We start from the raw sequence: 15,573 nt of genomic DNA on the forward strand, positions 1-15,573 counted from the left end.
TATTTTATTTTTGGCTGCGTTGGGTCTTCGTTGCTGGGTGTGGGCTTTCTCTAGTGGCGGTGAGCGCGGCTCCTCTTTGTTGTGGTGCGCAGGCTTCTCATTACAGTGGCTTCTCTTGTTGCGGAGCACGGGCTTCAGTAGTTGTGGCGCACGGGCTTAGCTGCGCCGCGGCACGTGGGATCTTCCCGGACCAGGGCTTGAACCGTGTCCGCTGCACTGGCAGGCAGATTCTGAACCACTGCGCCACCAGGGAAGCCCACAAATGTTCTTTAGAAACAGAAGTTCCTAGTGAATTACTGGAGCTAGCCACGATTACCAATATTATTTGAATAAGAAACTACTTAGAAGAATACTGGTTCTCAAGTATTCTTACAATCCCCTTATTCTTGGAGAAGGAGAGAGTGTAACAGCCCATTTGCTTTTACTCATTTGCCTTCCAAATTGTGACTGACAGAACTCCGATGGAAAGCTTTCTCTGCCTACCCTGGGCTAAATGATCTCACGTCACTATGTAATCATGGTATTCCATTCACATTGCTGTAACTGTACTTACTACTTTGTATTTTGCCTATTGTTCACACACTGTGGATTTCTCAAAAGAGGTTGCGTTTCAGTCATCCTTTATTCCTACTTCCTAACACAGTTCCAGGCAAATTATCAGTATTCACTAATATGTGTTAGATGAAAGCATCAACCAATTAACCAATATTATAAAATTTAAGATCACAGACCAAGGATTATACAACCTACCTCGGTGCTTAAACAGTCATGAAAAATTTGCTGTATTCCTTTCTTATGTCTAGGATAAAATACAAACATTAAAAAATTTAGAATCCTCAATGTAAAAGTTAAACTTTCTACCCTCAGCCTTACACAAGCCTATTGTTTATCATTGGCTAGAGTGCTTAAACAGGGTTAAGATATTCTGCTGTTGGGAAACTAAATATTAGAGAATACATGGAGGAAAACAACAAATGCTGTATAAGCCACACTCTTTCCTCAAAAGCTGACACAAAGCCACCAACTCGGAAATATTTTTTACAGCTGCTACATCTTTGAATATTTGATGCACAGTTTAGTTTCTATTTTTATTTCTCTGTTTCTGTTTGTTTGCTTATAGTGTTTGTTTGTTGTTTATACTGTGGCCAGGTTGCCGAGCTCTGAGGAAACGTGGATGCAGCCCAGTGGTCGTGTGAAGAAGCCTTATCCATCAATCAGCCGCGCCCACGTGAAGAGCACACAGCAGCGACGGGTGAGTCTGAGGCCTGCTGGAGCCTCCACGCCCAGACTGGGGCTCCTCTTGGGAGCAGCAGCTAGCTCATGACCCTCAGACCCCGTTCTGGTTCCAAAGGCCCGATGCAATTGGCCTGTCACAGTGCACAAAGCCAGCGGGTGCTGGTCCAGTTGCAGTTTATGCAAAACTGAGGCAGTGAGCAGCCTCAGCGGCCCCACCTGGTGGTCCTGATCCGCATGAGGGGAGAATCTGAGTCAGCGGTCTCCAGGTTTAATATAAAGACATTCTTGTGGCCCCGAGATAAAAAAGAGAGTCTAAAATTATTTGGGGAGAACAAGTATCCTAGAACAGATACGCAGTTTCTATGAATAAGACGATCTGTTTTTAAATCTTGAGTATCCTTGAAAGAAGAAAATGGCCATGGATTTGATACCATTGCTTTCAGGCAGACCGCATAAAATAATAAAAGAAGTTTGTTCTTGTATGATCCTGTTGAAAGATAGACAGATATTTTAAAAGTAAGGATCTAGAATCCAAAGATGTGAGTGAAATACTGTGAGGGCTATGAAAACAAGATGCATTACTCTAAATTTCTTGGTAGCTATGACCGGAATATACAGAGTAAGGAACTACTATCTATCTATCTTTCAAACTTTCAAAGCTAAGAGGAACAAAAACCTCTTCCAGGACATTTCTGAGCCAGCTGATGAGTTTGGCAGGACACTTAGGTACACCTGTTCTCTGTAGTTCTTTTCCCCTCGGGCTCTTACCTAGCAAAAAATAAAATTTTCTCTTTACGGGTTAGTGCACTGTGATATATTTTGTCATCCTCCCTCCAGACCTAGTTAAATGTCATGCTTTGCATACAGGGAACACGCAACTTTGCTACCTTTATGAAGAAAAGGGTATAAAAGGTTCAGGTTTAAAAGGATTTGAACTGGATGGACTTAAGCCCCAGATCTAAAACTACTGAGCAGTTACTTTCAGGTGGTTGGAATAAAAGCACATATATTGTTAGCAAGTTTAAAATGATCGGAATGTTTATTTTTATAGACTTACTTACAAGGACGGTTAAATGGATTAATACTTGTAAAAAGTCATGCACCTAATTAACAGCAGTAGATTCTTGTTATTGTGGACATTCTAGAGAAAGCCTGTGCTAGTCACTTGGACCTCAGAGCAGAAATACAATTCCCGCAGGAGAGTTCTCTAGAAATGGAGATGAGAAGGACAGGGCCAAGTTCTTTCCTTGCATACCTGAGAGGTACTTGGTTCGCATTTCTGTAGGGCCCAGTAGTAGTCACTTGTGACTCTGATTTACTCTGACATCAATTTGGAAGCTGCCACTCTCAGCTTTCAAGTGGATGTGAAGTAGAGAGATGAATGGTTCTTTTAGTCATGAACAACTTTAAAGATACCTTTACACAGGATAAACTTATCAGGAGTAGCAAGCGATAAATGAGGGTTATAAAAATTTAGGGATCTTTTACTTACCCTAATTGATGGCTCTCACAAGAGGGCTCGTAACTTTTTTCTTAGTTGCCTCTTTACTTCAGTGCCTGAAGTCTTAAAATGGCAGAGAGTTTGGAGGGGGTTTTTGTAAAGTTAATTAATTGTGCCGTGAATTAGTTTAAGGAGTCTGCTGAGTGATGGACCCAGTGAAGGGGGTCGATACCATTTAATGTTCACTAGGGGCTAATGATCATAAAATGGTGCCAAAAGACCAGCATTAAGGCCGTGCAAGAGCTTGTCAGGAACAGCTCTAAAGATCAGTTGCTCGTGGCAATTAAAACAATTGAAAATGACCTGGTATTACATTATACATGCTGCAACACTGCCCCCAGTATGAACAAACTTTCTTTCCATTAGTGATTTTCAATCATCTCATACCGAGCACTGCCATTTATTTTTCTTAGTTACCTTACGATGGCTGTACTTCTAACAGGATATTATTAATATTTATCCTATTATCTCATACAACATTTCATGCTTAAAGCACTTTGCAATCTTAACTAATTAATCTTTATGTTCTGCCTAAAAGGAGAGTAAAAGGTTTCCCTTTTAGAGTTAGGGAAACTGAGTTGGGAGTGGTTAAGAATTGGCCATCAGGAAAACGATCTGATAAATTCCACAGTCTGGGTTTAGGGCTTTTTTTCCCCTAGGAAGTAAAATTAATGGAACTTTGGTCCTGAAGATCATACTTTGAAATCTAGATGACACTCCCTCCACCCACATAAAAAAGGTAACTGGAATGATTTTTTAATGGAATTTACTCTTTAGATTAGGCCCCAAGAAGGACTTCTTAAAAATATATCATAAATGAGGAAAGAGAACAGAAAAAAGTTTAGTGGGGTTTTTTTTTTTTTTAGTGTTAAAACTATTATCTATTTAGAGAAACTAGTAAACTAAATTTTACTCAATGCCCGTATCATTTTTTGAAAAATCTGCACATAGTTTGTTTTAGAGCACTAATTATAATATAAAGATTACCTGATAGATACCAGACAAATGTCAGGTACTTTACAAACATGATCACTCTATAGCAATAGTGTGGCAAATGTGGTATTTACCCACATTTACTGATAAACTCTTCCGAGTTTCAGTTGCTTTAAGTCACTTGCTAATGACCAGAGGGTAAAAGACAATTCTAGAATTCAAACCCAAATCTGTCTGTCCCCAGAGTCCTTAGTTTTTACACTACAAAAATGCTAGTTCTCAAGTATAATAGAAAATCTCCAGTTAACAAAATCTGTACTAGACTCAACAATGATCTGCTCTTTCTAATCCACTGGAACTCGAGACAGTCCTGAAGGCCACACTACACATCTTAAATGTGCCTTCTTTAGATTCGCCATTTCTACCCTGTAACAGAGATCCTAGCCCCCACCCCGACCCAGTCAGAACGCACACCTCCCTACATTCCTTCCCCAGAATCCTGAACTCATTACGGAGCCCTTGCTCCTGCAAATCTGATTTCATCACTGCCAAGGGAGGCCCACCCTAACCTGAATAGGTTTGTTACCTTCTGTCCCGTACTCTTACCATTACTTTCATGAGTAAAGCTGTCCAAATTTTAAACAGTGGACTTAAAATAAAAATTTGAAGATGATATACAGATCCAATTATGATGTCACTGCCCTCCTTATTCTCCATCTCATCATTCCAAGCTTTTAATGCATGACACAATAATAGGAAATGTTATTTTATATATTCAGAAGGATTCGATTAATTCAATTTTGTCTGGGTGACTGGTATTTATTCTAAAATGATTACTCTTTTGTATCCCCATTGGAAGTTTTAAATAATGCGAGGCACACTGGGGAAAGGCCCTGCTGCTAGTATGAGGATTTGTCATGGGGAGGCCATGTGTTGACAACACATATGCTTTACAGGGTAGACAGCTGACCCAGGTGAAAGTGGAGAACAAAATCCATGGTTAAGCTTACTGGTAAATGTCATGCTTGTCTTAATCAGCTCGGGCTGCCCTAACAAAATACCATATTCAGGAAGTATATGGTACTCACAGTTCTGGACGCCGAGAAGTCCAAGATCACGGTACTGGCCAATACTGTTCACAGATGAGGTCCATCTTCCTGGCTTGCAGGCAGTCATCTTCCCACTGTGTCCTCACAGAGTGGAAAGAGAGGAATCAAGTTTTCTTATGTCTCTTCTAATAGGGCACTGATCCCATCATAGCACACTAGCCCCACCCTCATGACCTCCTCGAAACCTAATTACCTACGGAAGGCCCAGCAGGGGAGGAAAATATTTTTCCCTGTATCCTTCTGAGTTCTTAGATGAGGCCCTTGTAAGAAAAGACAGATTAACAAGAGAAAAACAGAAGTTTATTAACATGGGAGATAAATGAATTACTCCCCAAGGTGGCCTAGAATTCAGAATTAAATATCATCAATAATAGGAAAAGGGGAGGGAGGATGTAGCCCTCTCAGGGGAGTGTACTGTCAATGGTTTCTAGGAAAGAGGAATAGGCCCTTGTAAGAATGGATGGGAGGTGTGATAGTTTGTGTGTGGTGTCAACACTCAGCCTTCCCTGGTTGATGGCCAGGGAGGGGATTTATGACGACAATTTCATTCCTTTTGGAAGATCTGTCTGTAGGCAGATAAGGGGAGTTGAGCAAAAGCCTCTCCTTGCATTTGCTGTTTTTCCAGGGCCTACAGCTGGAAATAATCAATATGCCAAAGTTGCATATATTTTGGGGTATAATGTTCTGCTGCCCTTGAGCCCCATCTCTAAATATCATCGCATCGGGGGCTAGAGCTCCAAAACATGAATTGTCGAAGGACACAAACATTTAGTCTATAATAATTCTATTTGAGACAATAAACACCACATTGAAACCTAAAACTACAAACAGTGATTCTAGTAATTAAGAGCCCCCACGTGACAGCTGAAGTCAGGAGCTACTGCAGAAATCCTGAAGAGCAACATACTTTCGATCCTCATGACACTTACCACATTTTTTTACACTCTTAAGGCGAATTCAAGAAAAATTAAAAGATTTAAATACATGTTTTAGTTTGGGGTCCTCGGGGTAGTGATCCAAATTTTTGAGTCACAGCTTATATACTTTCTGTGAGAAAATATATGTACATTCTCATATCTGTGCTCATGTTAAGAAAAATAATGAGTCTGATGTGAATGGCAGATATGCAACTATGTTTTGGATTTGGGTTTGCTCTTTTCACCTTCTAGGCTGCGGTAACAGGTTAAGTGCCACAGCATTCTGAAAGCTATGATAAATACCCCAGAGTTTTACACAGGTGAGTGAGTCCTGAAAAATATCAGGGCACTACTACTGGAGTATTAGAGTAACCATGTCAAAATGATTTTTCCTACTTTCTGGATATGTACTAAGAGGTGATTTTGAAGAGAGTGCTCAAAACCATTTTTGATCTAGTTCATGTTTTAAGACAGTAGTAAATGATGTATATGTAGAAATGCATGGCATAAAACACCTATTATTGAACCTAACATACTATATTATACCTGATATTAGTGAGGATGGGAGTTGGACATTGCTTACCTGGAACACTGTCAACTGTTATGAGAAGAAAAGTACATGTGCCATGGTTATCATCTATCAAGTCATGGTTTGGGCCTTGTGACACCATCAAAAATCATGCCAGCTAAAGAAAAAGAAGATAAGTCCCAAGAAATTTACTTATTTCTTTCCCCAGATCTTCCAGCTTATGTGTTATAGCAAATTATTCCCATATATTTCCTATCAATATTCCTTCCTTCATTCAAATTTCTTTTGTAATTCATATTAAGCTACTAGTGTCTATAGATAGGTTTATATTTGATTTCCTACAATCTACTAAAATAGTAGTTTTCTACTATTAGATATGTCGCTTATTCTAAAGTGCTGCTTGCTTGGAGAGAGAACCAAATAACTTAAAATTTTATCATAGAACGACCTGTAAATTACAGAGAACAAACTAGCAGAACTCATCTTCTGAGTGAATTTGGAGCTGGCTATTTGTTCCTTCAGCAATACCTAGTAATGCACAGACAGCTCTGTATTAGATTATTTGTCAATGTTATTTTATGAAGAAATTTAATAAAGTTTACTACTCTGCAATCCACTGAGCACTTCCTAACTTAATTGTCATATTCTGCATTTCCTGAGATTTACAATTAAAATTGTGACGAGCCAGACATACAAACTACCCCTTGTGTGACAAGACAGGTTATTTGTATTTTACCAAAATTATATGAGATATTCATTTATTTTATAAAAGTTCTATTAAAAATTGATTTACACATCTATAAGTACCTACATGAGATATATTTTAAGTCTGAATAGTTTTTCAGCCCAATTTTCTCTTAATGCCCACCACCACACAAAAGATAGTTCAATTTACTATTTATGCCCATGCCAGATCCAGTTAATAAAAAATAATGGCTCTGACATTTTATATTTTCCAAGGATGATCAAATAAGAAATGGTCTCCAGACCAGAATAAACATTTATTTTGATTAAGAAATGTTTAGTCTTCCTTACGTTGTCACTAGTCACCAATATTACTTCCTAAATTTCTAAAACTACATCAGGCAAGGTCTTAACATAATATTTTATGCCATCGTTTTTTTAAACCTAATTTTAATTGCTAGAAAGACCAATAATAGTATCGAGAGACCACATTTCCAGTATTATTGCTATTTTGTGTGCTAAGTATGTGGTTTGTAAACAGAAACAGTGTGTAACTAAAAAAATCAAAGATTTATTTTTACTATATAACTTTGAAGATACATTTATCTTTAAATACTCACTCATGATAATTTCACACTGGCTTTAAGAAAAATAAATTCCTTACTGAATATGGATCCAAAAATCCGTATTTCTTTGTGCTCATCCTCTTGTTTGTTCTTTCTTTCCAACATCCCGGGTGACTGCAGTAGGAATGAAGAATGTGGAATGATTAATGACTTTGTAAATGATTTCACGAGGCATTAAATTGAAAATCAACTTTAAGAACCATTTGTTTAGTCATTTCACTATACTTTCAACAAACACTTATTGAGTTTCAGGTATTGGGCTTGATGACAGGCTGATGAAGAAAATGATAGCGCTGATAACAACTAAGAAATTTGAGAAGGGGAGACCATTTGCAACTAATGTTGGTAACACGAAGTTTTATTTAAGTCTTTTTGACCAGTTTTAGACTTGCTTGGAGAAGTTTTAGACCTGTCTAAATATCTCTAGGCTTGACATCTGAATGATTTTTGCTTATATGACTTATTTTATGACTTGTAAAATTCACCACTTTGAGAGTAAGCATCCTAAACATAAAACAGAATTAATACCACATGCCTTATAGAGTACTGATATGGGGGAAAACAAGTATATACGTATATATATGAAGGTGCTTTGTCAACCACTGAGTTAGTTACACAAATGAAATACATTGCTATTAAGACACTTAACTGGAAATATCCAGAGGCCACTCATGGACATGAAACTTGAAGATATGGCACTGTACATTTATAAATTTCAGTTGTAAAACAAAAGTATTTTAATAGAAATCTTAGGAGCAATTGACCTCTCCTAGCTAAAAAGTGGGGAAAAGGGGCAGAAGCCAAAGACAGAATCTTAAAATATATGAACAACACTTACTTACAAGGTAGTAGAAAGAAAAAGAAAAATAGCACAGTGCAGTAGTAGAAGCCAGAGATATCAAACCTAACTGAGGTCAGGTTCACGATGGAAAACCACACACCTCCCTGATGGATCTGGAGGTGCTTCTTTATATTCAAGAGGTGGTTTTCAGCAGAATAATCATGAAGAAAGATTAAGAACTTCAGATGGAATAAGATGTGTTGTTTTTCAAAAGTCTCTCTCCTTTATCTCTAAATCCAATCAACTTGTTTCTATCTGAACAATTACCTCTTTAATCTACTCCCTCTTTTCCTCTCAATTGCCATGAGCACTTGAGAGGAGTGATACCTTAATGAATGCTCCCTGGTTTCTGATGCCTCAGACTTAGAAAACAGTATCCCTGGAAAAAGACAAAGGGGCAGTATGGAACTTGAAGACAAGAAGACTTTACTTCTAGGTCTGTATTAGTCTGCTCTGGCTGCCGTAAAAAAACAAAAACAAACAAACAAAAAAACCACACAGGTTGGGTATCTTAAACAACAGAAATGTATTTTCTCACAGTTTTGGAGGGTAGAGTCCAAGATCAAGGTGCCATCAGTGTTGGTTTCTGGTGAGACCTATCTTCCTACCTTGTAGACAGACAGCCTCCTTCCTGTTGTTTCCTCAGAAAGAGAAAGATCTCTGGTGTCTGTTTCTCATAAGGACACCAGTCCTGTTGGATTAGGGCCCCTCTTACAACCTTGTTTTAACCCTAATTACCTCTCTTAAGGACACATGGGAGTTCGGGGTTCAACATATGAATTTTCAGGGGGGACACAATCCAGTCAATAACAAGACCTGAGTATATCAAGGGTATATGGTGACTACTGATTAAGGAAAGTTGCTCTCATCTAACATTTAGGATGTTGGTTATAAGATACTGAATTAAAACTATTTCTCTGTGAAGGAAGCAATTCAAAACAAGATAAATACTTCTCTCCTACTAAAATGTCTAACTAGCATTTCTCCCATATTTTCTGTCTTTGACTTTCCAACCTGTCCTCTACATAGATATGAGTTACCTTCCTAAACTTTAAGTCAGACCTTTCTACTCCTCTGCTTGAAAAATCTTCAATGACTCCCCACTGCTTAATGCATAAAATTTAACATTTTAATTACTCATTCAGTTCTCAATAACCTGGCTCCAACTTGTATTTTGTGTCATCAATCACTCAACTCTTCAGCCACAGAGGACTACTCATTGCTACTTGGACTTTTCATGGTTTTTGATAACATTATGCATACGCTAACACTGTTTCTTCAGCCTGGAATGTCTTCTCCCTCAGGCGCACTTCTTTTTTTCTTTTTTTCTTTTTTTGGTATCTTTTAAAAATACCAGGCTTTATTTTTTAGAGCAGTTTTAGGTCTACAGAAAGACTGAGCAGAAATTATACAGAGCTCTCATTTAGCGCCTCTCCTCCTGCACAGTTTCCCCTATTATCTTTCATTATTTTTTTTTTAAGTTTTTAAATAAATAGGCTTTTTTTTTTTTTTAACATCTTTAGTGGAGTATAATTGCTTTACAATGTTGTGTTAGTTTCTGCTATGTAACAAAGTGAATCAGCTATATGTATACATATATCCCCATATCCCCTCCTTCTTGAAAGGCCCACTTCTACATTCCAGGGCTTCAGTGAAGCCTTCCTTGATCTCAGTAAGAAGAAATCACCCCCAAAACTCTTTGAGCATAAGTTAATTGCTTACAAAAATAAACTCAAAATGACTTAAAGACTTAAACATACGACATAACACCATAAAACTCCTAGAAGAGAGCATAGGCAAAACATTCTCTGACATAAATCATACCAATGTTTTTTTAGGTAAGACTGACAAGGCAATGGAAATAAAAACAAAAATAAACAAATGGGACCTAATCAAACTTACAAGCTTTGGCACAGCAAAGGAAAGGAAGGAAGGAAGGAAAGAAGAAAAGAGAACCTATGGAATGGGGGAAAATATCTGCAAACGATGTGACCGACAAGGGCTTGATCTCCAAAACATACAGACACCTCATACAACTCAACAAAAGTAAACAACCCAGTCAAAAAATGAGCAAAAGACCTTAACAGACATTTCTCCAAAGAAGACATACATATGGCCAGTAGGCACATGAAAAGATGCTGAACATCACTAATTCTTAGAGAAATGCAAATCAAAACTGCACTGAGGCACCACCTCACTGTGGTCAGAATGGCCATAATCAAAAAGTCTACAAACAATAAATGCTGGAGAGGGTGTGGAGAAAAGGGAAGCCTCCTACACTGTTGGTGGGAATGTAAAATTGGTACAACCATTATGGAGAACAGTATGGCAGAAAACTAAAAGTAAAAACTAGTTTTACAAAAATTAAAAATAGAGTTACTAAGAATATGATCCAGCAATCCCACTCCTAGACATAGAGCCAGACAAAGCTATAATTCAAAAAGATACATGCACCTCTATGTTCATAGCAGCACTATTCACAATAGCCAAAACATGGAAACAACCTAAATGTCCATCAACAGATGAATGGATAAAGAAGGTGTGGTACATACAAATGAACTTATTTACCAAACAGAAATCACAGATGTAGAAAACAAACCTATGGTTACCAAGGGGGAGAAGGGGGACGGGATAAATTGAGAGATTGGGATTGACATGTACACACTACTATACATAAAACAGATAACTAATAAGGATACACTGCATCACACAGGGAACTCTAGCCAGTACTCTGTAATGACCTAAACAGGAAAATAATCTAAAAAAGAATATATATATGTATATGTATAACAGATTCACTTTACTGTACACCTGAAACTAACACAACATTGTAAATTAACTATACTCCAATAAACATTTTTTTAAAATACATTAACTAATTTTTAAAAAGATGTAGTACATATATACAATGAAATATTACTCGGCCATAAAAAAAGAACGAAATAATGCTATTTGCAGTAACATGGATGCCACTAGACATTATCATACTAAGTGAAGTCAGTCAGAAAGAGAAAGACAAATACCATATGATATCACTTATATGTGGAATCTAAAATATGACACAAATGAGCCTATCTATGAAACAGAAACAGACTCACAGACATAGAGATCAGACTTGTGGTTGCCAAGGGGGAGGGGGGGAGGGAGAGGGATGAACTGGGAGTTCAGGGTTGGTAGATGCAAACTGTTACATTTAGAATGGATAAACAACAAGGTCCTGCTGTATAGCACAGGGAACTATATCCAAAATCCTGGGATAAACCATAATGGAAAAGAAAATAATAAAAGAATGTGTATATGTGTATAAATAACTGAGGCACTCTGCTGCACAGCAGAGATTGACACAACATTGTCAATCAACTCTCCTTCAATTAACAAAATAAATTTAAAAAATAAGTTAATTGCTTACATGTCTGTCTTTCCCAAAATACTATGAGCTTCTTAGGGCAGAGAATGTTTTATTTATATTTTAACCAGCATACCTTAAAAACAAAAACAAACCAAAAAAACCTGTCATATAGTAAGTGCTGAGTAACGGCTCAGTGACTGAGGAAATTGGAGAGGCTATGTAGAATAGTTATTAGAAGTGTCTGATAGGTAAAGAAAGGTAAAAAATAGAAAATAGAAAAAAAGTTTCAGTTTTTTTCTCCAAGAGAAGAAACTGTCTGTATTTTATAAAAAGAAGCTATGAACATGCTGCCAGGGATCATCTATACGGAGTGGCCTCAAAAATGAGAGACAAGCAGACTCTAATTCACTAGGCATTCCAAACTACAGCTTGAGTCCAAAAGATACATATATCCATTTTCCTGTTACAGCAGCAAGAATAACAACAAAAGAGGTAGATATAAGAGGAAAACACTTCAAATATGCCCTAAGTTCCTTGACCTCGTAAAGTAAAAGTTGCCATACCTCTCTTTATAACCCATGGAATTGAACAAAGTGTTCCATGGACCCATAGTCTATTGGGGGGAAAAAAACATGTTCTGAGTTCACACTGAATAGCTTTTCATAAGAAATTATACAGCAGCACAATTAAAATGAAATACTAATTGCAACAAGAAAAGATGGTGACTGCAGAATATAACTCAGTCTTAATAGATTTTCTAATGCCTCTCTTTATACCAAAGGGGAGTAGCCCTTTAGCCAATAAAGTAAATTTTCTGATCTCCAAATGGGTACTTTATCCTCATTCAGGCTGATACTGCAGCGACATCATGAATTTCTCAGACAGCTTTGTGAATCAGCAGAGTATTTCAGAGGAAAGCATTGACTGCTAAAAAGTCGTTATTTTTTAAACAGCCTTTAAACTAGCAGATGAAACATTTCATTTTGGGTCAAGGATGCATTTGCTCCAGCCACCTAGAGGAGCAGAGAAGGCTGAACCAGTTGGGAAGGAACAGAGTAATGTTACTGTGTCAGCCAAACCTCAAAGTATACCGTTTTGCAGGTCAAACATTTCTGACTTCTTCTTTTTAGTATCCAGGTCTATAATTCTTATTTCCAAAGAGCTTAAACATTAATATTCCATGAAATATCATCCTATATTTCTAAAGTATCTTTAGAAAGCCATTAACTAATTTGCTCATAATGAACTTTGAGGTCTAGAAAAAAAATGGTTTTCTTTCTCTTTAAATAACCTTAAGAAAGGAAATTCAGACAAGAAAAACGTACGCTTCCTAATACATCCATTCAGCAAATGTTCTGAGTGCTTCCATATGCTAGGCATTGTGTTAGGTGCTGGGAATACTAAAGCAGTATGACACAGTCCCTTTCCTCAATAATATGACAATACACAGTGTTTAGAGGTCAAATTAATTGGACTCAGGATATCCCCACCCTTCTCTTTTCTTTGTTCTGGTGAATTGATGAGTGTTTTTGATGCTTTCATAGGGTAAAATTGTGATTTAAGTCGACTCACAGTCTTAAATAGCTTAATATAGACTTAGTTTCATCAAATCTTTGGACATGTTTTACTTTGCACTTTTTATTGACGTAAATATATCTTATTTGGGGAGTCCTAGCTTCAAGCAAGCTCTTTAAAATGTTGTATTGCATAAAGAATAGGGTTGAGAGTAAAGCATAGAATATTTATAAAAATATGTAATGCTGAAATTATATGTTGAAGAAAAACCTTTTCTTACACAGAACAACCTGTATATTACTGGCAAGGACACTGATTGCCACTGTTATGTGTATCCTTCAGAATTATGTGAGTGCATTCTTGTGTCTATTGACTCTGATAGGTTTATGTGTGTGTGTATCTAGTATGGACAGTTTAACCCCGAGATTTCCTATGGCCACTGATAAGTCTCAGTCTTCAAATCATTCCATGCTTTTACTGTTGCCTACTGCCAATCTTTTAAACTAATATAAAATTGAGAGAGTTTACACTGCAGACCGTTTATTCTTAAAACAGGTTTCTCAGTTTAATTTTATTCATAATTTTCATATCTATGCATCACCTGTACCATTATTTGTATATGTCGTTTTCAGCTCACGTTTTAAATAAAAGAAGCCCCATTTCAAACAACCATAGTTTTAAATCAGTTTGGTATTATACATGTGTGTGTGTCATATATATATATGTGTGTGTGTATTATATATACATATGTGTGTGCACACATATACACACATATACTCTATTAAACAATAACATTAATGTACAACCATAAATATGTGACATTTAAGCCAAGGATCAACAAACTTTTTCTGTGAACAGCCAGGTAACGATTTAGTTTTTGCAGGGCATACAGTCTCTGTACGTCTCAACTCTGCTATTCCAGTGCAACAGCAGCCACAGACAGCAATGTAAACCAGTGGGCATGGTGGTGTTCAAATAAAACCATAGTTACAAAAACAGACAGCAGACCAGATATGACCCATGGCCTGAAGTCTTTTAGACTCCTAATCTAGACATATCCTACATCATCAATGATAGGCATATCATTCTATGTGAAACAATGCTTTAATATAATTCTTTGGAGTTATGAGGCTAATGTGTATCTGACTTTTTACTATTACTTGAGCAGCCATTCTTAGCCCCATAAGTATGGTGGGTTTTGGTCAAGTTTTGCACAACAGTGAGGAGGCTGAAAGGACCCATGCTGATATTTCTGGTTAGGAAGGGACAAAGCATGGTTTGCTGATTGGCATTTTGAAACTCTCCTAAGTGTTCCTGCTGGTACATTAAGAAAAAGTGGTGTGTTGATACAGAAAACAAATTTATGGTTAAGAAAGGGGAAAGGGGGATAAATTAGGAGTCTGGGATTAACAGATACACACTACTATATATAAAATAGATAAACAACAAGGACCTAGCTGGCCTACATTTCTTTAATTGTACCAAAATGTTTTTATAAATATTTTATCATAAATTACGTGAACGTCTGATATTTCTTTACAATGAGTTTTAATACTATGCATATATTTTGAGTTTTATGTATAACTGTCCACCCATTTGCACTTCCATCAGTGGTTCTATATTTAGAATTCTGAATGATGCATATCCCTTGCCTGAAAACGTGCGACTGTTGTTAATTAAGATCAGTAATATCTGGAACACAGCATCAGCATCATGCGACATAAGATAGTCCTTTTTGTCCCCCCTATTCGGCAAAGAATTAGACATCCGTCCACAAACAAAAATGTCTGTGTGGGAGTTGTGAGATCTAACACCACATGCCAAGGGACACAGAAAGAGTCTTGCCCTCTTGTGCATCTGGTAATAGGCAGACAGACCTTGGTACACACTGTAGAAAAAGCAGAGCAACACGCCTGTCCAATCCCCACTGACCTGGACAGAAAATTAGACCAGAGAGAAACAGAAGTCCAGCTTCCTAAAGGGGAATTCAAGTACACTGTTGGAGGCAAAAAGAAAAGCCCACAAATTTGGACATAGTGAACATCGTAAGAATTTTACCAGCAGCCCTCCCTCCCCTGCCCTCACCAAAGCAACACTGCATGCAGCTGTCTATGTGGGAGTGACAACCTCTCCCATAGGGGAAAAGGATAGCCATGAATGAGTGCCCTGGTACTACAGTGGTGCCAGATGCAGCTGGAGAAACCCACCTCTCTTCAGAAGAACTAAAGCACTGAGATGGGACACCCATGATTGGGGGGAGGGAGGAAAGCTAGAAAGAGGCAGATAAGAGTATCAAAGGGCATTACAGGGACACAGTTCCTGCTGACTACACT

The 15,573-nt window shown here is 37.5% G+C and overlaps 1 long non-coding RNA gene across 2 annotated transcripts in view; it reads right to left on the minus strand.

Moving 5' to 3' along the window:
- Positions 1-1,654: 1,654 nt before the first annotated feature.
- LOC132371538 (uncharacterized) overlaps positions 1,655-15,573 on the minus strand; it is a 49,859-nt gene continuing 35,940 nt past the window's right edge. Inside the window, exons 2-5 of one of the 2 annotated variants that reach the window (XR_009504870.1) lie at positions 7,574-7,649; positions 6,280-6,382; positions 4,759-4,853; positions 1,655-1,723 (exon numbers count right to left, since the gene is read on the minus strand). This is a non-coding gene — a long non-coding RNA (uncharacterized LOC132371538). Of the gene's footprint in view, positions 1,724-4,758; positions 4,861-6,279; positions 6,383-7,573; positions 7,650-15,573 lie in introns of both variants that reach the window. The other variant, XR_009504869.1, reaches the window with a different exon arrangement.

The sequence above is a fragment of the Balaenoptera ricei genome, chromosome 9 (genome assembly GCF_028023285.1).
Source record: "Balaenoptera ricei isolate mBalRic1 chromosome 9, mBalRic1.hap2, whole genome shotgun sequence".
NCBI classification, from domain to species: Eukaryota; Metazoa; Chordata; class Mammalia; order Artiodactyla; family Balaenopteridae; genus Balaenoptera; species Balaenoptera ricei.